General features: G+C 38.2%; 1 pseudogene; it reads right to left on the reverse strand.

The window, feature by feature from the left end:
* Positions 1 to 4307: 4307 nt before the first annotated feature.
* LOC117721982 (solute carrier family 22 member 27-like) lies at positions 4308 to 21358 on the reverse strand (annotated as a pseudogene).
* Positions 21359 to 24804: the final 3446 nt, after the last annotated feature.

Consider the following 24804-nt stretch of genomic DNA (forward strand, 5'->3'; position numbering starts at 1 on the left):
CTTGGGGTCTTCCGCTTCAGCTGATACAAGAATAAAGCCTCGTTGTAGTAACTACCTGAACACTGCCTCCCGTGTCTCTCTTGTGGGCAAGGGGACTCGGAAGGGGCACGGAACAGGTACCCAATGGAGGAGTGAGAAAGAAGACTGAAGGAGCTGCAAGGGTTTGAGGCCCCATGAGGAAAGGAACAATACCAACCAACCAGAGATCTAAGGGTCTAAACCACCAGCCTGGGAGCACATAAGGAGGAATGCATAGCCCCAGCTGTAGGGGAGGATGGCATTGTCAGGCATAGGTGAGGTCCAGTGAAGTCTGGATGCCCCAGTGTGGGGGGAATCATGGGTTGGGAGATGAGAGTCAGAGGGTGGGTGGAAGCATATCCTCATAGAAGTAGGGGGATGAGAAAATGGATAGAAGGTTTCTGTGAGGGGGAAGGGGATTACATCTGAAATGTAAATGAAATATCCAATATTTTTTTAAAAAATACAGGAAAACATAATAAAAAAGACTCACTTTCTGAGCTGCACTTCCAAAATTGCTGAGGCTTTAAGTACCTTAAACACATGGAAGGCTTAAATAACAGCCCATTTGAAACAGGCACCATCTTCCCAGAGATAGGGATGGTCACAGGTGCTGACTCAACCCAACAAAGCAAGATGGCAAAATACCCCAGGACTCAGATTGCCTCAAGCTGGTTTTACCAGTTGAAAGAATTTTCCACCCCTTCCTGTGAGCAAAGGGATTAGGACAAGACCAACCACTGGAGTGTCCTGAACTGAACATCAGAGGAAGACAGAGTACATACAAAAGGAATCCAAACACAACAAAACTGCAGAAAAGGTAAAAATTCTGGTTTTATGTTCAAAGGAAAAAAATAGGAAATATTTCATATATATATGTATATATATATATATATTTCATATGTATATATGTGTATATATATGTGTGTGTGAGAGAGTGTGTAGGTGGAAATTCATAAATTTGAGGAAATAGGGAATATGAAGATGACACACAAAACACAAGAATTCTGGAGATTTCTTCTAATATCTCAATGCCCATAAGCAGCTTGAAGAAGCTAATGATGAGTCAGCGCCCCTATTCCCTGGGCATGGGGACTAAGGTGGTAAATGTTGGGCTGTCTCCCTAGGGAAAAGTAGTGGTTTTGTCGGAATAGAGAGGATTAGCTAGGGTTTATTGCATAGCCATAACCTATTAGTAGAAATCTGTATAATTAATATCAAGATGAAGATATAAATTCTTAAATGGCACCAATTTACTTTCTTTACAAATTTTAAAGTTTTCATTGGCATGAGCTTCTTAGTGATATAAGAGTGAGATGAATATTGTTACTCTCATAGGCATTGTACCAGTATAACACACTTAGGAATACAAAGCTTAGACCTAGTCCTTCTTTAACTTTTTTAACTGATTTGAGATGGTCAGCCTGTGAGTTAAGGGACTATAGCAAATTCATGACTTGGAGTTTATTATAAGGGTGTTCTCTATGTTTTATTTAGAAATAGCTGAGTGGAGTTAACAGGCAACAGTCCAGATTAACTTACATGGATAGCTGGTTTTCAAAACATCAGAAATCCTAGAATTGACATGACAAACATTTCAGTATTAATGTTCATTTTCATTAGAGACCTGTCTGCTCCGGACAGCTTCCTATGTTAAATTCTAAGAAGAAATTGAGCATCCTTGGAGTTACTCCAGTTGTGGTGAGACAGCCACTAGGCAAGAATTGCCACTTTCCTTCTACAGACAAATTACTGTCCAGAAAAGGACACACTTGCAGAATAGTCGACTGATTATATCTGCCTAGACAGAGTAATCAGCCCTTAATAATTCTGCAGCACTAAGGTCTGTCAGATGATCCTGGGCCAGAAGGCAGAAGAACAGATGCTCCAACGTTTTGAAGTAGAGCGAGTGTCCAGGTGTTCAGAGGTCTCTATAAATTGGCTAAGTTTTAGAAGCTATGCTTTGTGCTTCCCACAATTATAGTCAACTCAGTCATTCTGGATTTCTGATGGGGTTGAAAACTTATAGCTATTTACTTTGAGAGAAAAGATCTGAGTGTATGGTCATCAGCTGACATTCATCCTAAAGCCAAGGAAAAAGCCAGGTTCAGAACTAAGTGTTTTAGTTAGGATAGATGACAGAGGTGCTGGTTAGTCAACAAAAGGATGGACTGGGTATTAGGACTATCTTGTACCTCACTGGTACAAATAGGCATAATTATGCTCTAATTGTATTTTGAGAGAAAAGTTTCCTTTTAACAGGAAGGGTGATGTGTAGGAGGAGCTAAGGTGGGAGGAGTACTGAGAGGAAGAAAAGGAGTAAGAAGAGGAGAAGAAGAAGGAGAGGAGAAGCTAGGTGATGAAAGAGAGATAGAGGGGGGAGACAGGGAAGCAGATGTTCATGTATCTCCACCAGTCAAAGATAGTTGATATATCTAGGTTGGGTAGTGGGTTACACCTCTGATTGAACAATACCAAACTTATAAAGCCTATGATTAACATTTCTTTAAAAAATGTATAAATGCAAAAAGGAAAAGGGGGCATGGGATAGGGGTTTTCTAAGGGGGGGAATGGGGAAACGGGATGGTATCTGAAGTGTAAATGAAAGATCTAATAAAAAAATAAAAAATAAAAATAAATAAAAAAAGAAAAAAAAAGAAAAAAAAGAATTCTGGAGATTGTATATTGCTTTGGTGAATGGATCAAAGATGGAAACCAAGGTGAGAGAGATAGGTAACCTGAATGAAACTGAAACATTACTGATTATAATTATTGCACTGATACTCTTCATTCTTATATTCATAATCATTTTCTCTTCCTATGTCTTCTCAAAGATGAGGGCTCTAGAGAAACAGGAAAAAAAGTATGAAGGTTGGACACAAGACTTCAAGGAAAAGTTTAAGAAATTGAAAAATCAGAAAGAGAAAAACACTAAGATATCTAAAGATAGAAAAAGAAAAAAGTGAAATATGGAGATAAGCATAAGAAGAGATATTTTAGAAATTTGTAAATCAGAAGGAGGAAAATACTGAGATAACTGAAAGACCAGCAAGACATAAAATAAAATATATAGGCAAGCATAAAGGGTAAATTAAAAAAAATTATAAATCAGACTGAGGAAAATGCTAATATATCAAAGATGAAAGAAAGGGAAAGAGATAATATATGAAAACAAACATCAGAGGAGAGATTAAAGAAATTTTTGAATCAAATTGAGGAAAATGCTAAAATATTAGAGATATAAGAGAGGGGGTATGAAAAAGACACAGACTTTGGAAGAAAAATTCAAAAAGTTAAGGACTAAAATTGAAAATAACATATACATGAAATTTATTAGAATGATTTGCAGACTACAGTCAAGCTAATCCGACAATGACTAGCTGTGAAATGGAAGTCCACGAATCTAGTATTTGCTCAGTCCTATAAAGCTATATTCTAAAATCCCAGAGAAGTAGTCTCCAATTACAAGAATAGATGTGCTAATAATGTGAGGGCAAGTAGGCAAAAAGCAAAAGCTTTCTGCTTCCATGTCCTTTTGTAGGTTTCTAGCAGAAGGTATACCCCAGATTTAAAATGTGTCTTCCTGTCTCAAGATCCAAAGCAAAGATATGTGTCTTCCAACTTCAAAGGGCTGGACTAGAAGTGTATTAATCCATGTTAAACCTAGCAAAAATTATCTCTTACAGGTGTGCTTTTAATTTCTGAATTTTAGTTCATTATAAATGTAGTCAGGTTGACAATGAAGAATAGCATCACATAAAAGACAAGCAGAAGGAAGGAAAATATTCAGGCTGCATTCATTGCTACTCTCCTTTTGTTTTGGTTTGGTTTTTTGTTTTGTTTTGGTTTGTTTTATTTTGTTTGTTTTGTTTTTCCTACCAAAGAAACTTAACCTCTGCATAATAGCACTTAACTACCAAATAGTATAACTTTTTCTGTTGGAATAACCTATCTAATAATTTCAATATACTATCTTTAATATTAAATGTTTATTCATAATGTAAACTTAATTAGATGTTATACTTTTAATCTAGATAATTAGTGAAACAAAGAATTTGCAATTAAATGCAACTTCTGTATAAGAAGTGAATCTTCTTCAATGTACCAGTAACTCTTGTTACACTTAGGTACAATTTTATAAAATTATTTAATGCTTACCCCCCAAGTTTAGGCAGAATTCAGTCTCCTCAGTTTTACCTGACACTGTTCATTCTCCTCCTTTCCCATAATTCCAAAGAGGAGCTCATACTATAGGGTGTAAACCAAACAGAAGTGCATGTCTTACATGCTTATTCTTGTTCATTGTCTTCACAGAATTCCCTAACACAGAATAGGGAAGAAAACTCATACCTTGTGAGTATAAGGAAGAAACATATTGGTACAGACATTACCAGCTGGAGATGGTGCCAGTTTCGAAATGAAAAAGCCAGGCCTGCCAATACCATGTTTCCAATACTAGCAGCACAAGATAAAATCACTGCCAATGTACCTTGGAATTTAGGGCTTTTCCATTCTAACACTGAAAGAAAAAAGATATATTGACTTGAAAGGGATTTGCAGGGTCAAAACCAAAGTTTGAACAAGGTCCCGTTTCAAAAGCTTTGACTTACTGAGCAAGTTACTATTTATTAGTATGGGTTCCATAGAAATTCCTGTAAGGAATAAAAGTGAGCAATAGATGAGGAAGGAGGGAGCAAAAGCTACACAGGTTTCAGTGATGGACGATAGTAATAAAGCACATGTTAAAATTAACTTTCTTCCAAACCTGAAGAAAAGGGGAGAAATTAGATTATGGGAACAATTCAGTTTGCTTGAAACTTCAAGACAGCTATAATTATAAATAATAAGGAATTATAAATAACAGAGTACATGAACTCAGAAGATTTTTTTTCATTTTTTAAATACATAAACAATATTTTCTCAGTTTTCATTTCATAAATACATAAACAATATTTTCTCAGTTTTGTACCAGTGAATTTATTAACTCATGCCATATGGTAAAATACTATGTTGGTATTATAACATACCATAAAAATATCATACCACATGATGTGTTTAGCATATTTATTACTGATTTGTTTTGTTGATATGACAAGATACTTGTTAAAAGCTACTTAATGGAAAAAAGACATATTTTGATAGAGTAGCAACAGATACACAATAAATAAAACATGGTAATTGTTCAGTAGGTGCCATGAACATGAGATAGATAACTCATTCAGAGGTTTAACTACTATCATATCAGACTCAAATAGGTATTTCCCACAATATGTACTCAATAAACAAAATTCCTCTAAGCAAACTCCACTGACAAATGTTCTGTGTCCTCCCAAACACCTTCATTACCTAAAGAGCAAAATATTCAAGTGCGTGAACTTTTGGTGGACACATGAGCATAGTACAAAACACAAATAGTACTTGTAAAATTAGATACCTAAGCCAGCACTTAGCAGTTTAGTAATGTAGAGATCATGGCTACAGTAATATCAGAGGAATATTTGATCTGTCCCTTAATAAAAACTACTTTTGGTGAATTTGAATTTATTGACTCTGAAATTCCCATTCCACTTTCCAGTACTGCCTATAAGACAGTCATTCATAATGCAGGGCAAGTGACTTCTAGGTTTCAAAGAGATAAATGAGTAACACTGAGAATTAAGAAAGACAAGGGAAGGGTGATTTAACACAGGCAAACAAAATTCTGAATTTCTCAGAATACTAGAAATGCAATACTTTCTGTCAAATTGAACAAATCATTGTACAGAATTTATAGGAGCAGCTGTGCTAACCAATGGGAACTGGGAATTTGCTGTGTTATTTGCAACTCTCACAGCTTAGTCACATCATCATAAAATGAATTATACACTCCATCTCATGAGTACAGTGGTGGTTTGAATATGCTAGGATCATGGAAAGTGGCACTATTAGGATGTGTGGGCTTTTTGGAATAGATGTGGCCTTGTTGGAGGAATGTATTTATAACTGAACTCCTTGTGGGTGTAGCTTTGAGGTACCAATGCTCAAGATCTTCCCAGTGTGGAAGAAAGCCCCCTCCTATCTACCTGCAGAAGACATTTGCTTTCTTCCTGCCTTTGGATCACCATGTCTACCTGGACACTGCCATGTTTCCTGCTATAACGATAAAGGACTGAATGTCTGAAATTGTAAATCAGCCACAATTAAGTGCTGTCTTTTATAAGAATTGCCTTGGTCATGTTGTCTCTTCACAGCAATAAAACTCTAAGATAGAAGTTGGTACCAGGAGTGGGGTATTGATGTTTTTATTTAGAGGAATGTGGATTTGAGAAGTTTTGGATTATGAAAATCAGTGGAATGCTTTAAGTTGAGTTAAATGGGCAGAGTAGGAATATGGAAGACATTGGTGCTGAAAGTAATTTGAACTGTGAAACCCTGGCTCAAGAGGTTTCAGAAAACAATAATGTTAGTAGGTTGACTAGAGACTGTTTTGTGAAATTTGGGGGTGGGGGGAAATGTGGCTGCCTTTTCACTCTGATTCTAAGAGTCTGCCTGAGGTTAACATAAAAAGATTTATATTCATTGGAATAGCAAAGGCACTCTCAAAAGGCCCTAGTATAAATTTTTGTGTGGTTACTAAATTTCAAACTTATGAAGAGCATTTTTAAGAAAATACACAAGCTAAAAAAGAAAAAATACAAAATGTATGGTTCAAGTATTAAATGGTCATCAGACAGTGGAGTGGAGCAACATTATGTGTTCAAAAAGATAAAATATTAAAGGATGTGTAACCACAGGGTAAAATTCCACCCAGGTAAGCATACTATTTATGTGTTTGAGATTGAACAAGGTGCTATTAGGAGGTATTGCTTTGTTGGAGTGCTTGTTTTCCTTTTAGAGGAAGTGTGTCTCTGTGGGCATAGGCTTTGAGTTCTCAATGCTAAGATTCCCCCCAGTGTGAAAGAGAGCCTCCTCCAGGCTACCTGTGGAAGACAATATCTTTCTGCCTGCTTTTGATCAAGATATACAGTTATCAGCTCCTTCTCCAGCATCATGTCTGGCTATACACTGGCATGCTTCCTGCCATGATTATAATGGACTGGATCTCTGAATCTGTAAGCCAGCCACAATTAAATGTCCTGTATAAGAGTTACATTGGTCATAGTGTCTCTTCACAGCAATGAAACCCTAACTAAGACAATTCATTATATGACATACATGTCTTATGTAAATATGACTCAATTGAGATTAGAGAAGAATGCATAAATAAATGGTATATTAAATAAAATGATTAAATAGCAGATATCATAAAGGTCGTTTGCCTTAAAGTATTATATAAAGCTATGAAATAAACCATGTATATTCTCACAAGAAGTTATCATTCATAAAACTGATAAATGTAATGATGCTTTAGATAGCAAGCCATTGGTGCTGGCTTTGTTGTCTCTTTCCAAAAGAAGAATTACTAAATATATAAATTCTGGAATTCAGTTTTCCAATGTTCATGTACACTATTCTTGATTGATTTTGTTGTTAAAATTTAATACTCTGTGACTCCAGTGACTTTATTAACCTGTTCTTTTAAAAAGCATTCTTAGATTTATATCTTCACTTGTAGACGGAATATACTGTGTATTGTATGTATATATCACCTGTCAATTAAAAAGGCTATGGCCTACGGCATAGCCAGGAAATAAGTGTTGGACATAGGAGAGGGGAGAGGATACGGGGATATAGCAAGGGTGTGGGAATTGGCCCTGAAAAATGTAAGGAAAAAGATGAATGGTACCTGAGCACAGGTAAACAAAGACGTGGCAGAATGTAGGTTTAAAAAGTAGATTATATTTGGTTATGATATAATCATAGAAGAGCTATGATTATATCATAGCTAATCATAGCTATGAGGTCAAGGTATCTTTGTAAATATATTTGTAGTCTAAGTTTTATTTCTGGGAGCATGGAGATAAGAGGAAGAACCAGGACTCAACTTTAGCAGTCTCTCATGTCTTTTTTTCAGTATAGCATACTATCTAAAGTTTTGACACATATTTCCTGGAATATCATTAAGTGTACTGCCCCTATATTTGAGAAATGACACATTCTGTGGCACCCCTCAAAGAAAAAACTAATATTGCTCCATGATATCATTATGAGACACTATTTTTGAAAGATATTAACAAACATCTACTCACTTCAGATAGGGAACTGAAAATAGACTAAAGAAAAGATACCAAAAAAATCTAACATGTTCAACCAATGAGCTTTATTGTGCTCCTCAAATGAATATGGGTGAGAAGTTCCTTAAAGGAGTAACATGACTCAAAGACAGCTCCATCACCAAACACATCCTGCATAGAAGATAGCTCATGGAAGCTAGAAACAGAGTGCCCTATCTGGCCCAAAGATAGATAGTTCAACAGGTTGGTGGGTGTTTCTTTCTAATAAATTTGTAAGTTTAATTAACTCTGTCTTTTCCAAAGTGCTCAGCTAGTTTGAGCCTTTTCTAGGCAGATCAGCTTATCTGAGAATGTCAAGTACAAATGCTTACTACTTATACATGCATGAAAAGAGGGGAATAATTAATCTGGTCACTTTCAAGGACTTAAGTTATTTGATTGTTTACCTCCTGAGCTTTCTTGCAAAGAAAATGTTTCACTTTTCCTAGAGCATCCTATGTTTCATCTCCCTGTAAATATTCTGTCTCCAGTGACAGGCCCAAACTGGGATTTAGCTCAAGGGGAGGCCCCGAGGCCTGACAATATTACTGAAGCTATAGAGCACTCACAAAAAGAAACCTATTATGACTGGCCTCCAAAAGACACAACAAGCAGCTGAAAGAGTCAGATGCAGATATATGCACCCAACCAATGGACAGAAGCTGCTGACCCCTGTCTGTGGTTGAATTAGGGAAAAGCTGGAAGAAGCTGAAGAGGGCGACCCTGTAGAAGGCCCAGCAGTCTCAACTAACCTGGATCCCTGAGATCTTTCAGACACTGGATGACCAACCAGGGAGTATACACCAGCTGATATGAGGCCCATAACAAATATACAGCAGAGGACTTCTGGGTCTGGGGTAAGTCAGAAATGATGAACCTAACCCTCAAGAGAATGAAGACCTCAGGGAGTTTAGAAGTCTGGTGGGGTAGAGGGTGGGGAGCTGGGGAAATCCTCATGGATAAGGGATGGGGAGGGCCCCTCTCCCAGATCTGAGGCTTGGAGCAGAACCCTGCCCGTCTGCTCTTGTGTGGACACTGAATTCTGCCTGAGACATCCTGGAGGCTCCACTGAAGCCAGAGCCTTAGGTAGGAAGACCCACACATGGCCCTATGCCCATAGCTGGGTGCCAGGAGCTCTCAGGTTCCAGCAGATACCCAAATCCCTGCCCCTGCAGATAAGCACTCGCCTTCTGCCCTTGACCCAGATCTGAGGCCTGGAGCAGAGCCCTGCCCGGTCTGCTCTTGTGTGGACACCGAATTCTGCCCAAGACATCCTTGAGGCTCCATTGAAGCCAGAGAAGCCAAGGTACCAATGAACTCAGAGTGACAGACAACATATCCTGAGATATCCTAGAGGAGCCACTGCACTAAGAACAGTGGGCACCCTATCCTGAGACATCCTACAGGAGACAGTGCACCCAGAACAGCGGACACCTAGCTGGTCTGCTACCTTGGAGACACCTTATCCTAAGTCATCCTAGAGGTACCACTGTACAAAGAGCAGCTGGAGAAGATCACAAAGACATCTGGACCCCAAGGAGATCAAACACAAGCAAGATAACTGGAGAGGCAGGATCCAGTCAGAGACAGTGAGTAAAGGTAGCACTAGAGTTAGCCAGATGGTAAAAGGCAAGCGCAAGAATGTAAGCAACAGAAACCAAAGTTACTGGCATCATCAGCACCAGTTCCCCCATCATAGCAAGCCCTGAACACCCTATCACACCGGAAAAGCAGGATTCAGAATTAAAATCACTTCTCATAATGATGATAGAGGACTTTAAGAAGGACACAAATAACACTCTCAAAGAATTTAAGGAGAACACAGGTAGACAGATAGAAGCTTTTAAAGAGGAAACACAGAAATCCTTTAATGAATTGCAATAAAACACAATCAAACAGGTGAAGGAATTAAACAAAACCATCCAAGATCTACAAATGGAAGTAGAAACAATAAAGAAAGCACAAAGGGAGACTACCCTGGAGGTAGAAAACCTACGAAAAAGATCAGGAGTCATAGACACAAGTATCACCAACAGAATACAAGAGATAGAAGAGAGAATCTCATGTGCAGAAGATACCATGGAAAACATTGACACAACTGTCAAAGAAAATGCAAAATGCAAAAAGCTACTAACCCAAAGCATACAGGAAATCCAAGACACATTGAGAAGACCAAACCTAAGGATAATAGGTATAGATGAGGGGGAAGACTCCCAACATAAAGGACCAGTAAATATCTTCAACAAAATTATAGAGGAAAACTTTCCTAAAATACAGAAACAGATGTCCTTAGGGAGGGGAAATGGAGAAAAGGGATGGCATCTGAAATGTAAATAAAATATCCAATAAAAAAAAAAACAAAAAAATAAATAAAAAACAAAAACACAATTATAGAGGAAAACTTTCCTAACCTACAGAAAGAGATGTCCATGAATATACAAGAAGCCTATAGAACTCCAAATAGCCTAGACCAGAAAAGAAATACCTCCTGCCACATAATAATCAAAACATCAAATGTATAAAACAACAAAAAAAAAAATACTAAAAGCAGTAAGGGAAAAAGGTAAAGTAACATAAAGGCAGGCCTATAAGAATAACACCAGACTTCTCACCAGAGACTATAAAAGCCAGAAGATCCTGGACTGATATCATACAGACCTTAAGAGAACACAAATGCCAGCCCAGAATACTATACCCAGCAAAACTCTCAATCAATATTGATGGAGAAACCAAAATATTCCATGACAAAAACAAAGTTATACAATATCTTACCACAAATCCAGCACTTCAAAGGATAATTGTTGGAAAACTCCAACACAAGGAGGGAAACTACAACCTAGAAAAAGCAAGAAAGTAATCCTCCAACAACCCTAAAAGAAGATAGCTACACAAACATAATTCCACTGCCAATAACAAAAACAACAGGAAACAACATTCATTTTTCCTTAATATCTCTTAATATCAATGGACTCAATTCTCCAATAAAAAAGCATAAACTATCAGACTGAATACATAACACGACCCAGCATTTTTCTGCATCCAGGAAACGCACCTCTGTGAAAAAGACAGACATTACCTCAGAGTAAAAGGATGGAAAACAATCTTCCAAGCAAATGGTACCAAGAAACAAGCTGGAGTAGCAATTCTAATACCAAATAAAATTGATTTTCAACCAAAAGTAATCAAAAAAGATAAAGAAGGATACTTCATATTCATCAAAGGAAAAATGTACCAAGAGAAACTCACAATTCTGAACATCTATGCCCCAAATGCAAGGGCACCCACATATATAAAAGAAACTTTACTGAAGCTTAAAGCATGCATAGCACCTCACACAATAATAGTGGGAGATTTCAACAACCCATTCTCAGCAATAAACAGATCATGGAAACAAAAACTAAACTGAGACACAATGAAACTAACAGAAGTTATGAACCAATTGGACTTAACTGACATCTATAGAACATTTCATCCTAAAGCAAACGAATATACCTTTTTCTCAGCACCTCATGGTACCTTCTCCAAAATAAACCATATAAATGGTCACAAAACAGCCCTCAACAGATACAAAAAGATTGAAATAATCCCTTGTACCTTATCAGATCATCATGGACTAAGACTCATCTTTAATATGGAAAAAAACAACAGAAAGCCCACATACACGTGGAAACTGAACAATGCTCTACTCAATGATGACTTGGTCAGGGAAGATATAAAGAAAGAAATTAAAGACTTTTTAGAATTTAATAAAAATGATGATACATCATACCAAACTTGTGGGACTCCATGAAAGCAGTACTAACAGGAAAACTCATAGCTCTAAGTGCCCACAAAAAGAAACTGGAAAGAGCATACACTAACAACTTGACAGAACACCTGAAAAATCTAGAACAAAAGAAGCTAATATACCCAATAGGAGTAGACAGCAGGAAATAATCAAACTCAGGGCAGAAATCAACCAAGTAGAAACAGAAAGAACTATACAAAATAACAACAAAACCAGGATCTGGTTCTTTGAGAAAATCAACAAGATAGATAAACCCTTAGCCAGACTAAACAAAGGGCACAGAGACAGCATCCAAACTAATAAAATCAGAACTGAAAAGGGAAACATAACCACAGAAATTGAGGAAATTTAAAAAATTATCAGATCATACTACAAAGGCTTATACTCAACAAAATTGAAAAATCTGAATGAAATGGACAATTTTCTAGATAGATACCAAATACCAATATTAAATCAGGAGCAGATAAACCATCTAAACAGTCCTATAAACCCTAAAGAAATAGAAGAAGTCATTAAAAGTCTCCCCACCAAAAAAAGTCTGGGGCCAGATGGTTTTAGTGCAGAATTCTATCAGACCTTCAAGGAAGACCTAATTCCAATTCTAAAGCTATTCCATCGAATAGAAACAGAAGGAACACTACCCAATTCATTCTATGAAGCTACCATTATGTTCATACCTGAAGCACAGAAAGACCCAACAAAGAAAGAGAACTACAGACCAATCTCTCTTATGAATATTGATGCAAAAATACTCAATAAAATTCTCACAAACTGAATTTAAGAACACATCAAAACAATCATCTATCATGATCAAGTAGGCTTTATCCGAGGAATTCAGGGATGGTTCAATATTCAGAAATCTATCAACGTTATCCACTACATAAATAAACTCAAAAAAAACCACACAGTCCTCTCACTAGAGGCTGAGAAAGCACTTGACAAAATTCAACCAACAGATTGGGAAAAGATCATTACCAGTCCTAGATCCAATAGAGGGCTAATATCGAATATATACAAAAAACTCAAGAAATTAGACACCAGACAACAAAAGGACCCCATTAAAAATGGGTTACAGAGCTAAACAAAGAATTCTCCACTGAGGAAACTCGAATGGCTGAAAAGCACCTTAAGAAATGCTCAACGTCTTTAGTCATCAGGGAAATACAAATCAAAACAACCCTGAGATACCACCTCACACCAGTCAGAATGGTTAAGATCAAAAACTCAGGTGATAGTAGATGCTGTCGAGGATGTGGAGAAAGAGGAACACCCCTCCATTGTTGGTGGGGTTGCAAGCAGGTAAACCACTCTAGAAGTCAGTCTAGCAGTTCTTCAGAAAATTGGACATAGCACTACCTGAGGACCCAGCTATACCACTCCTGAGCATATACCCAAAAAATGCTCCAACATATAACAAAGACATATGCTCCACTATGTTCATAGCAGCCTTATTTATAATAGCCAGAAGCTGGAAAGTACCCAGATGCCCTTCAACAGAGGAAAAGATATAAAAAATGTGGTACATTTACATAATGAAATATTACTCAGCTATTAAAAATAATGAATTCGAGAAATATTAGGTAAATGGATGGAACTAGAAGATATCATCCTGAGTGAGGTAACCCAATCACAAAAGAACACACATAGTATTTACTCAGTGACAAGCAGATATTAGCCCAAAAGTTTGAAACAACGAAGATTCAACTAACAGACCACATGAAGCTCATGTAGAAGGAAAAAGAAGTGTGGATGCCTAGTTCTTACTTATAAGGAGTAACAAAATACCCATGAGAGCAAATATGGAGACAAAGTGTGGGACAGAAACTGAGGGAGAGATTGTATGGAGACCATTCCATCTGGGTATTCATCCCATGGGCAATCACCAAAAATACATGCTGATATGGATGACAGGAAGTGCATGCTGACAGCAGCCTGATAACACTGTCTCCTTAGAGGTCCCCCAGAGTCTGACATACCCAGAGGCAGATACTCACAGCTAACCATTAATCTGATCAAGGGTTCCCAATAAAGAAGTTAGAAAGAACACTGAAGGAGCTGAAAGGGTTGGTGGCCCCATGAGGAGAGCAACAATACCAAACAGCCAGAGCTCCCCAGGGTCTAAACCACCAGCTTAGGAGCACATAGGGAGGGACCCATGACTCCAGCTGTATATGTAGGGGAAGATGGCCTTGTTGGGCATAGGTGGGAGAGGAGATCTTTGGTCCCATGAAGGCTGAACACTGAATGCGGAGGGAATATGTGGGTGGGGAGGTGGGAGTAGGGGGTAGGTGGGTGCACACCCTCATAGAAGCAGGAGGAGGGGGGAAGGGATAAGGGGTTCCTGAGTGGTGGGGGAAATGCAGGAGGTGATAAAATTTGAAATGTAAATATTATATCCAATAAAAGAGTGGGAAAAAAGAAAAGCTGTTAGAACCAACATCTTTAATAAAATGTCAGCCCTCTAAAAAAATTATCTTGATACTAAAATCTGTTTTGAGAACTGTATATTGCAGAATACACAGCCTTGGTGTATCTACTCATCAAGCAAGCTGAGCAGAGCTGCTCAAACCTCAGAGGTCCTCAAATTCCATCTGGATACAGTGAAGACAGAGTGTCAGAGGCTTATCAATTCAGTCTTTCTCCCACCTCTCTTCTAATATCTCAATGCCCGTAATCAGCTTGAAGAAGTTAATGAAGAGTCAGTGCCCCTATTCCCTGGGCTTGGGGACTAAGGTGGTAAATATTAGGCTGTCTTTCTTGATAAAAGAAATGGTTTTGTGGGAATAGGGAGAATTAGCTAGGATATATTGCATAGCCATAACCTATTGGTAGAAATGTGTACAATTATTATCAAGATGAAGTTATAATTTCTTAAATGGCACAAATTTACTTTGATTTCAAATTTAAGGATTTCACTGGTATGAGCTTCTTATTGATATAAAAGTGAGATGAATATTGATACTCTCATAGGCATTGTACCTGTATAACACATTTAGGAATACAAGGCTTAGACCCAGTCCTTCTTTAACTTTTTTAACAGATTAGAGATGGTTTTCCTGTGAGTTAAGGGACTATAGCAAATTCTTGGCTTGGAGTTTATTGTTAGGGTGTTTTCTATGTTTTATTTAGAAATAGCTGAGTGGAGTTAACAGACAACAGTCCAGATTACCCTACATGGTTGGTTTTCAAAACGTCAGAAGTTCACAGAATTGGTGTTACAAACATTCTGTATTACTGTTCATTTTGAGTAGAGACCTGTCTGCTCCTGACAACTTCCTGTTGTGGATTCTAAGAAGAAATTGAGCATCTTTGGAGTTACTCCAGTTGTGGTGAGACAGCCACTAGGCAAGAATTGCCTCTTCCCATCTACAGACAAATTACTGTCCAGAAAAGGACACACTTGCAGAATAGTCGACTGATTATATCTGCCTAGACAGAGTAATCAACCCTTAATAATTCTGCACCACTAAGATCTGTCAGATGATCCTGGGCCAGAAGGCTGAAGATCAGATGCTCCAACATTTTGTAGTATAGGGAGTGTCCAGATGTTCAGCAGTCTCTATAAATTGGCTAAGTTTTAGAAGCTATGCTTTGTGATTCCCATAATTTTAGTTAACTCTGCCATTCTGGATTTCTGACAGGGTTGAAAACTTATAGTCTCATAGCCAATCCTGGCTATTCTCCTTGAAAGAAAAGATTTGAGTGGATGGCTTTCAGCTGACATTCATTCTAAAGCCAAGGAAAAAGCCAGGTTCAGAACTAAGTGTTTTAGTTAGGAGAGATGACAGAGTTTCTGGTTAGTCAACAAAATGATGGACTGGGTATTAGGACTATCTTGTACCTCACTGGTACAAATTGGCATAATTATGCTCTAATTGTATTTTGAGAGAAAAGTTTTATTTTAGCAGAAAGGGTGATATGTAGGAGGAGCTAAGGTGGGAGGAGTACTGAGAGGAAGAGAAGGAGTAAGGAGAGGAGGAGAAGTAGGAGAGGAGAAGCTAGGTGATGAGAGAGAAAGAAAGAGAGAGAAAGAGGGAAGATATGGAGGCAGATGTTCACGTGTCCCCACCAGTCAAAAATAGTTAATATATCCAGGTTGAGTATTGGGTTATACTTCTGATTGAGCATTACCAAACTTATAAAGCCTTTGATTAACATTTTTTAAAAGTGTATAAAAGCAAAAAGGAAAAGGGGGCATGGGATAGGGCTTTTCTGGTGGGGGGATGTGGAAAGGGGATGGCATCTGAAATGTAAATAAAATGTCCAAGAAAAAAAAAGAAAAAATAAGGGATGGGGAGGAAGGATGGGATGGGAAACAGTCAGAGAATGGACAAGGAGGGGAATAAATTCTGAAGTGTAAAAAAAATAAATAAAATTTTTAAAAAATACTTCAGAACTGTAATTTTCAGAAAGACCATGTTATATATCACTATTTCTGACATCTGGAAATGAAATTTATACATCAATTTTTTAAAATTTGATTGTTTCTCCTCTACTTCAACCTACTTTGTTTTAGCGAGAGGTCATAACTGGGAAGAAATCTGAAGCAAGTTGATTTGCAGAAATTGTTCTTCATTTAAGGCAAATATTATGTGGCCCAAGATGCCAATTCTTATTCTACAGTTAATGTTTACAGTATTTATTTGCCTAATTACATAATGTTATGGATTCTGTAACTCTAAGATAGATGTGTCAGCAGAAGCAAGCATAGAATGATAGGTATAACTTCCCAAAGTGAGTTCTAGGAGAACCTGAGAAAATTCTCTTCAAAAAGTAAGATTAAAATGAAGGCTTTATACTCTGATCACTCAAGCAGTTGGTCAGCTCAGGATTTGAACCATGTCCTTAAAGGGAAATTGTACAACATTTTAAAAAGATGAAACCACAAAGAAAGGGAGGAACAGGGGGGCTGTAGCATTGTCTAGTCATATTTTGAAACAAAGGGTTCAGAAAGAAATTTCCATTAAGGTTTTGTCACTGACTGGGGCCAGCCAGTCACAGGAAGGGAGTAAATGAGTGTAGTTGGGATTTATCCAGGGTTTATCCAGGTTACCAGTTCCTTGACTCAGAATCTTGAAGGTCAGACCTCATTCTGGACATGTGGCCCATAACTCAAAATGATTAGAAAATAAATAAGTGATCAAGCTGCATGTAGACAATTAGGTCATGACAAGAAATCAGTTATATACATTTATGACTTCTGTATCTTAGTTTAGATAACAGGCAATTTCTCTATTTACATTCTTTTCTAATTTATTAACAAACAAGAAACATCTGGAGAAACAGGATACATGCTGGTTTTGCCTGGAAACATGAACTTAATTTGACCCTGGCAGCAAGATGGAGGTGTTATCACTGATATGGCTGGACTCAGACAACTGTCTTCTTCAGTCAACACATCCCCAATGACACATGGTTGTATATTTCACAGGCATCAAGAGGCATTCTGCTTATCATGATCAAGCAACTAAAATACCATATTTTTTACCTTGACATCATATCTACTCAGACAAATATCCAAGAGGAAGGGAGCTAAATGTCTTGACCAGAGCAGCATGGTTTTTGATAAAGTATGTAAATACTGTGAAATTAATGGTGTGGCATTTCTTAGTCCTGATCCCATAATTAATTCTCTATTTCTAAACTGCCTTATGCACCTACCTCTTGAACATCTGTTAATAGATTTTTTTTATTGGTTCAGGGACAGAACTAGAATAGATAATATACAATCAATACTTCATCTTCAATGAGTCACAGCTACTAAAAGTACATGTAGAATAGGTAGGAGCACTTTAAACATACTCACCTGTCAGACAGATGGCCACATATGATACCTCCTATAAATACACCAATAATAAATCAAAATTTACTAACAGAATTCAGTGCCTGAGATTCACACACCAGGTCCCACTAAAAAAAAGAGAAAGATAAACTCAGAAATTATAGCTACACAGTGCCATTTATTCTAAGCCTTCACCATAACCTCTGGTGTAACTTTGAACCCCTATCTTACTCTGCAACATTCCTTTTGAATACAAAATTATTTCTACTATTAGGTAAAGTTACCTCTCTCTAAGAACCTTCATCTAACTCTCTGTAGCTTATGTTAATTATTTGTAAAACATGCTAAGAAGTTCTCTCAAATAGGCCATAAAGTGCAATCATTTGAGATACTTAAAGAATTTTCTGGGTCACACACACATTAGTGTATAAACTCTCATATTACTCCACTAGGTGTAGATAGAGCTGAGAAATGACTGCAATCTCTTCACACCCCACTTATTCCTTTCTTTCTTTTCTTATGTTTGATAAAACTGAGTATTTACCCAAGTTGGACAGTGTTCTAACAATTAGAAACATTCTAGCCTGTTATAGAGGTAAAACACAATATCCTTTCTTTGGAAATGAGGACATTGAATCCTGGATCACACACATGAAACATAATTACTCTACCTTTGAGCAATAGCCTTAGCTGACCTTGTGGTTTTATATACTGACCCAGTTCTTTTTATATTTTAAATCAAGACTAAATAACACTGCCTTGTCATGACATATCTAAGAAGGCACATAAATATTAGCTTAAAATGAATTAGTACATGAGATTAAAAGATAAATAAGCAATAGACAGCACTTACTGCTGCTACAAAGGAACTGAGTTCAGTTCATAGCATACACATAGTAGATCACAAACACCTTTTATATATATTTTTTTTTAATTTTTTATCGATGTTTTGTTTGAAGTTATCATAAAATCACATCACTTTTCCCTTACCTGACTTCTTTTTTTATTTTTTTATTTTATATTTTATTTACATTTAAGATGCTATCCCCTTTCCCCATTTCCCCTCCCTAGAAAACCCCTGTCCCATGCCACCCCTTTCCTTTTTGCTTTTATACAATTTTTTAGATGTTAATCAAAGGATTTATAAGTTTGGTAATGCCCAATCAGAAGCATAACCCAATACCCAACCTAGATATAAAAACTATCTTTGACTGGTGGAGACATGTGAACATCTGCCTCCATGCCCACTCTCTCTTTCTCTCTCTCATCACCTAGCTTCTCCTCTCCTTCATCTTCTCTCCTTACTCCATCTCTTCCTCTCAGTACTCCTTCCCACTTAGCTCCTCCTGCATATCACTCTTCCTGTTAAAATAAAACTTTTCTCTCAAAATACAACTAGAGCATACTTATTCCTAATTGTACCAGTGAGGTACAAGATAGTCCTAATACTCAGTCCATCATTTTGTTGACTAACCAGAACCTCTGTCATCTCTTCTAACTAAAACACTTACTTTTGATCCTTGTTTATTTTGGCTTTGGAATGAATGTCAGCTGAAAACCATCTCTTCAGATCTTTTCTCTCAAAGTAAATAGCCAAGATTGGCTATGAGACTATGGGTCTTCAACCCCGTCAGAAATCCAGAATGACTGAGTTAACTGAAGTTATGGGAAGCACTAAACATAGCTTCTAAAACTTAGCCAATTTATAGAGACCACTGAACACCTGAAAAGCTTCTATACTATTGAACGTTGGAGCATCAAATCTTCAGCCTTCTTGCCCAGAATTATCTGACAGACCTTAGTGATGCAGGATTATTAAGGGCTGATTACTCTGTCTAGGCAGATATAATCAGTTGACTATTCTGCAAGTGTGTCCTTTTCTGGACAGTAATTTGTCTGTAGATGGAGAGAGGCAATTCTTGCCTAGTGGCTGTCTCACCACAACTGGAGTAACTCCAAGGATGCTCAATTTCTTCTTAGAATCCACAACAGGAAGCTGTCAGGAGCAGACAGGTCTCTAATCAGAATGGACATTAATATATAAATATTTGTATCGTCAATTCTATGGACTTCTGATGTTTTGAAAACCAACTATCCATGTAAGGTAACCTGGACTGTTGTCTGTTAACTCCTCTCAGCTATTTCTAAATAAAATATGGGAAACCTCCTAACAATAAACTCAAAGCCATTAATTTGCTATAGTTCCTTAACTCATAGGTTAACCATCCCAAATAAGTTTAAAAAGTTAAAGAAGGACTGGGTCTAAGCCTTGTATTCCTAAATGTGTTATACAGGCACAATGTCCATGAGAGTATCAATATTCATCTCACTTTTATATTAATAAGAATCTCATACCAATGAAAACCTTAAATTTGAAATCAAAGTAATTTTGTACCATTTAAGAAATTATAACTTCATCTTGATAATAATTATACAGATTTCTACCAATAGGTTATGGCTATGCAATAAATCCTAGCTAATCCTCCTTGTTCCAACAAAACCACTACTTTTCCCTAGAAAGACAGACCATTATTAACCACATTAGTCCCCAAGCCCAGGGAATAGGGGTACTGACTCTTCTTTAACTTCTTCAAGCTGATTATGGGTGTTGAGATATTAGAAGAGGGGTGGGAGGAAGAGTAAGTTGATAAGCCTCTGACGCTGTGTGTTCACTGAATCCAGATGGAATTCCAGGACATCGGAGGTTTCGGCAGTTCTTCTCAGTGTGCTTGATGAGTAGATACACCAAGGCTGTGTATTCTGCAATACACAATTCTCAGAACAAGTTTTAGTATCAAGAAAAAAAAATTTTTTCCCCTAGGGGGCTGACATTTTTTTAAGATGTTGGTTCTAACATCACAAACATCTTTAATTTCAGTTTCCTGGGATACAACACATTCTCTTTTCCTATTTTTGTTCCAAGCACACATTTGGTACACACACACATACATATACATACATACATACATACATACATACATACATACATATATTCTAGAAAATACTTTTAAATAAAACCTGTGGTCATCCTTAGAATAAAATACCAGAAGAATAAAAAAAAAGTTTCATGTTTAATATATCAGTAATTGACATTGGCTTAAAGTTGGAGACTGAGCTAAATGAATATCCACTATTTGTGCTTTTCATAAACCCACATCATGAATTCATTTTGGGAAATGACTTACCTCAGTCACAGTGGTGGGAAAGAAGTTGCTCCTGTCATAGACCCAGACAGGGCTCAGTGTCTGTCTCTGTCACACTGGAGAAAGTGATGTTCAAATGAAGAAGATGCCACTGTGGTTGGGCAAAACGACAACACTTATCCAGTCTCAGGTTAGAGTCCAAGGGGATGAAGATCCTCAGGAGATCATCTTGGCTCAGTATCCTACTGTCATTATCATAGACAATGTCATTGTCAAGTATAGGGACCCAGCACAGATGACTGGGAATGGCTACAGTAAAGTTCTCCATTGCAATATGATATACCATAAGGCCATTGAGGAAGATAACAAATGTTACCTGAAGGATCTGAAATCTCCCTAGGCTTCCAACTTGATTCAGGAGTTCCTCAAAGGCCATTGTGGCTGAATAATAATTTCTAATAGGAGACAAATAATAAATACAAATAAAAAATATTTTCAAGTAGTATAGTCCAAAGCATTTAAAGAGAACTTATATTTCAGAAAGATACCCTAAGCAGGGTTGATCCTGAGTTGTTCTTAATGTGTCCCTCATCATTTCTCCATCGCAGTCATAGAAACATTACCTTCTAGTGAGCTAAGGGCTAGGTGTGGAGCTTCTTCTTTTAAAGTCACCAAGCATTCTACTAACATTTTTATTTCTGAAATTGGATTTGTTAAAGATTTATTTTTAAAGGAATTTTGCTTACATAACTTCTATGATCAAGCCGGGCGGTGGTGGCGCACGCCTTTAATCCCAGCACTTGGGAGGCAGAGGCAGGCGGATTTCTGAGTTCGAGGCCAGCCTGGTCTACAGAGTGAGTTCCAGGACAGCCAGGGCTACACAGAAAAACCCTGTCTCGAAAAACCAAAAAAAAAAAAAAAAAAGAAAGAAAAGAAAAAGAAAAACAAAAAACTTCTATGATCAAATATGGACATTGATCTGCAAATCTCAGTTTAAAAAAAGTTAACTTATTACTTTTTAAATTTTTATTAATCATTCCATTTGTTTACATCTCAAATGATATCTCACTTCCCAGTTACCCCCTCTACCCACCACACCCCACATCTACCCTCCCCCTCCCTTTAACCTGTATGAGAGTGCTCCCCCACTCACTGACACTCGCCTACCCCACCATTCCAGCATCCTCCTACCCTGGGGCATCAAACCTCCCAGGACCAAGGGCCTCTCCTCTTATTGCTGTCAGGCAAGGCCATCCTCTGCTACATAGGTATTTTGAGTCAAAGATCCCTTTCAGCACTCTCCTTGGTTGGTGGTCTAGTTTCTGGGAGAACTAGATGGTCAGGTCAGCCTATATTGTTCTTCCACTGGGGTTGCAATCCCCCTCTGCTCCTCTAATCCTCTGCCAGATCCCCAACAAGGTTTCCTGAGTTTGACCTGATGGTTGGTTCTGAGCATCTGCCCCTGTATTGGTTGGTTGCTGGCTGGACATCCCCAGGAACTGCCACACTTGGTTCCTGTCTGTAAGCACCTCCTGACCATGACAACAGTATTGGGTTTGGTATCTGCAGACATGATGTATCCTCAAGTGGGGCCATTCTCCACTTGGCCCTTCCTTCAGTCTCTGTTTCATTTTTTGTCCCTGTTCTTTCTTTGGACAGAAACATGTCTGGGTTAAAAGAACTTTGAGATGGATGGCATGCACTACAGAATGTGTAATTTAAATGACTTCAAAGTGAACCATTTTATTTTTTTACTCAATGTGTTATGTTTAATAATAAATTTTGTTAAAAGAGTTAATAAGAAGTATTAGAGCTAAATTAGTTAAGATTTAAAGAGGAACTTTGGAACACTGTTCCCCCAAGAAGGGAGAGGCTAATTAACATTCCTGGTCAGCTCAGGAACTTTGGAAAAGTCATGGGACACTAGCCAGATGGGAGAGGCTGATTAACATTCCTCAGGCCACAGGGGAGGGAACCCACCTGTAGGTGGGGAAGACCCAGAGCACAGTAGACACATTCTGCAGGACTGACCAACCTATGCCACCTGTCGAAAACGGAAGTCCCTGCCACCTCATTCACTAAAGACTGATCAGTTTAAAAAGTCACACTATTTTGTCAATCACATTGTGCCTAATGTCTGCTGCCTTAAAAACCATAAAAACTGACCAAATGGGCTACCTGGGGTTGCCACTCCACCTTCAGTGTAGGATGACCCCAATGCATTGGATCATTAAAATTCCTCTTGTGTTTTGCATTGATTCATATCTCTACATGGTTCACTGAAGGGATCTCCTGTAAGCTGAGGTTCACAAGAGTCTTACATTTGATGTGTTGGTCAGGAAGCCAACCTCCTGTGGGGACTTACTGGAGAGGAGTGAATTGGAGGACTCAAACAGATAACACGGTTTTTCTGTCTCACTATTTGTCAAAGTCTGGACCTGTAAGCCTGTCTGAACTTTCAGTTTCTTTGCAAGCATCAGGGGTGGTCAGAGGGCCCAAAGTGTATGGGGGGTGGGGGTCAAGAACAGTGGGCAGACTGCCACAACATTACTACCATAGGGGTTGGAGAGGGGCCGAAGGACACTTCTGGTCCCCAAGAGGGGGTTGGAGGACCCCACTCCTTTTGGAACCTGTTAGATTTGGTCCTGAATAAGTCGGCCAATTCATCTGAATTTGTTACATTTGGCCAAGTCACCTGGTTACTGGATTCTTCCTACATCTTTTTTTGTTTGTTTGTTTGAAACAGAATTTCTCTGTGTAGTCCTGGGGTTGTCCTGAAACTCACTCTGTATACCAGGCTAGCCTCAAACTCAGAAATCCTCCTGCCTCTGCCTCCCAAGTGCTGGGATTAAAGGCATGCACCACCACTGCCCACTCGATTCTTCCTACATCTTGATTGTCTCTCTGTGTGATATGTCATGACTCGCCCGTGGCAGGGGCAAGAACTGACTGTATAACATGGTTTCTGTGCCCATAGAATGGGCAAGAACTGTCTGTATAACCATCAATCGACCAGGCTGTAATAAGGGGCACCTAAAAGCCTACTGCCAGACTCTATTGGCAGGTCTCAAGGGGCAGAAATCAGATGAGTTGCCCACAGAGGCTCGTGGAAGCATTCTGACAGTACACACTATGGCCTTTATAGACCAGGCTAGTAGATATATCGAAAAAGCTTCAAAGGTTAGAGGGACTGCAGGATACATCATTAAAGGATTCAGTGTAGCTTGCTGAGGAAGTCTACCATAACATGGAGACAGAGAAAGAGAAAAGCAGAGAAAGAGAAAGGAAGAAGATGAAAGAGAGATGAGCAAAGAAAGCCAAGATTATAAAGAATCTTGGCTACAGTAATTAGGGAAAGCAGAGAAGGGAGACTCCAATCAAAGAGAGACAGAAAACTCCTTGAAAGGGACCAGTGTGCACATTGCAAATAGAGAAGCCACTGGGCCCAAAAGTGCCCTATCAAATGGAAGCCAGAGGCAGGAAATCTCAGGCCTTGGAAAAAACACCCCCAAATAGTGAAGGTGTTAGCCCTGGTTGAAGACAATGATTGGGATAGGTGGGCAATAAAGAAGTGTTCCTTGTTGTTGAAACAGTCTATTCTCAATCTGGGGTTTCTATGCTGCCTTTGATCATTCAGTTCCCAGATAAAAGACACACAGCTTATATTATTTACAATAAAGCTTTATCAGCACTAAAGCTGGACATATGTCTATCCTCTATACTGTTAAAATCTACTTTCCTATCTATAACCATGAGTTATTCCTTTCTATATGTTTCATCCAGGCTGCTCTTAACTCCAGTTGGCCACCACTCATGGCCATAATTTTAAGATTCTTACCCCCATGGCATATTTTCCTCTCTCAACCTTATTTCTCTATGTGG

This window comes from Arvicanthis niloticus, chromosome 1 (genome assembly GCF_011762505.2).
Source record: "Arvicanthis niloticus isolate mArvNil1 chromosome 1, mArvNil1.pat.X, whole genome shotgun sequence".
Lineage (NCBI taxonomy): Eukaryota > Metazoa > Chordata > Mammalia > Rodentia > Muridae > Arvicanthis > Arvicanthis niloticus.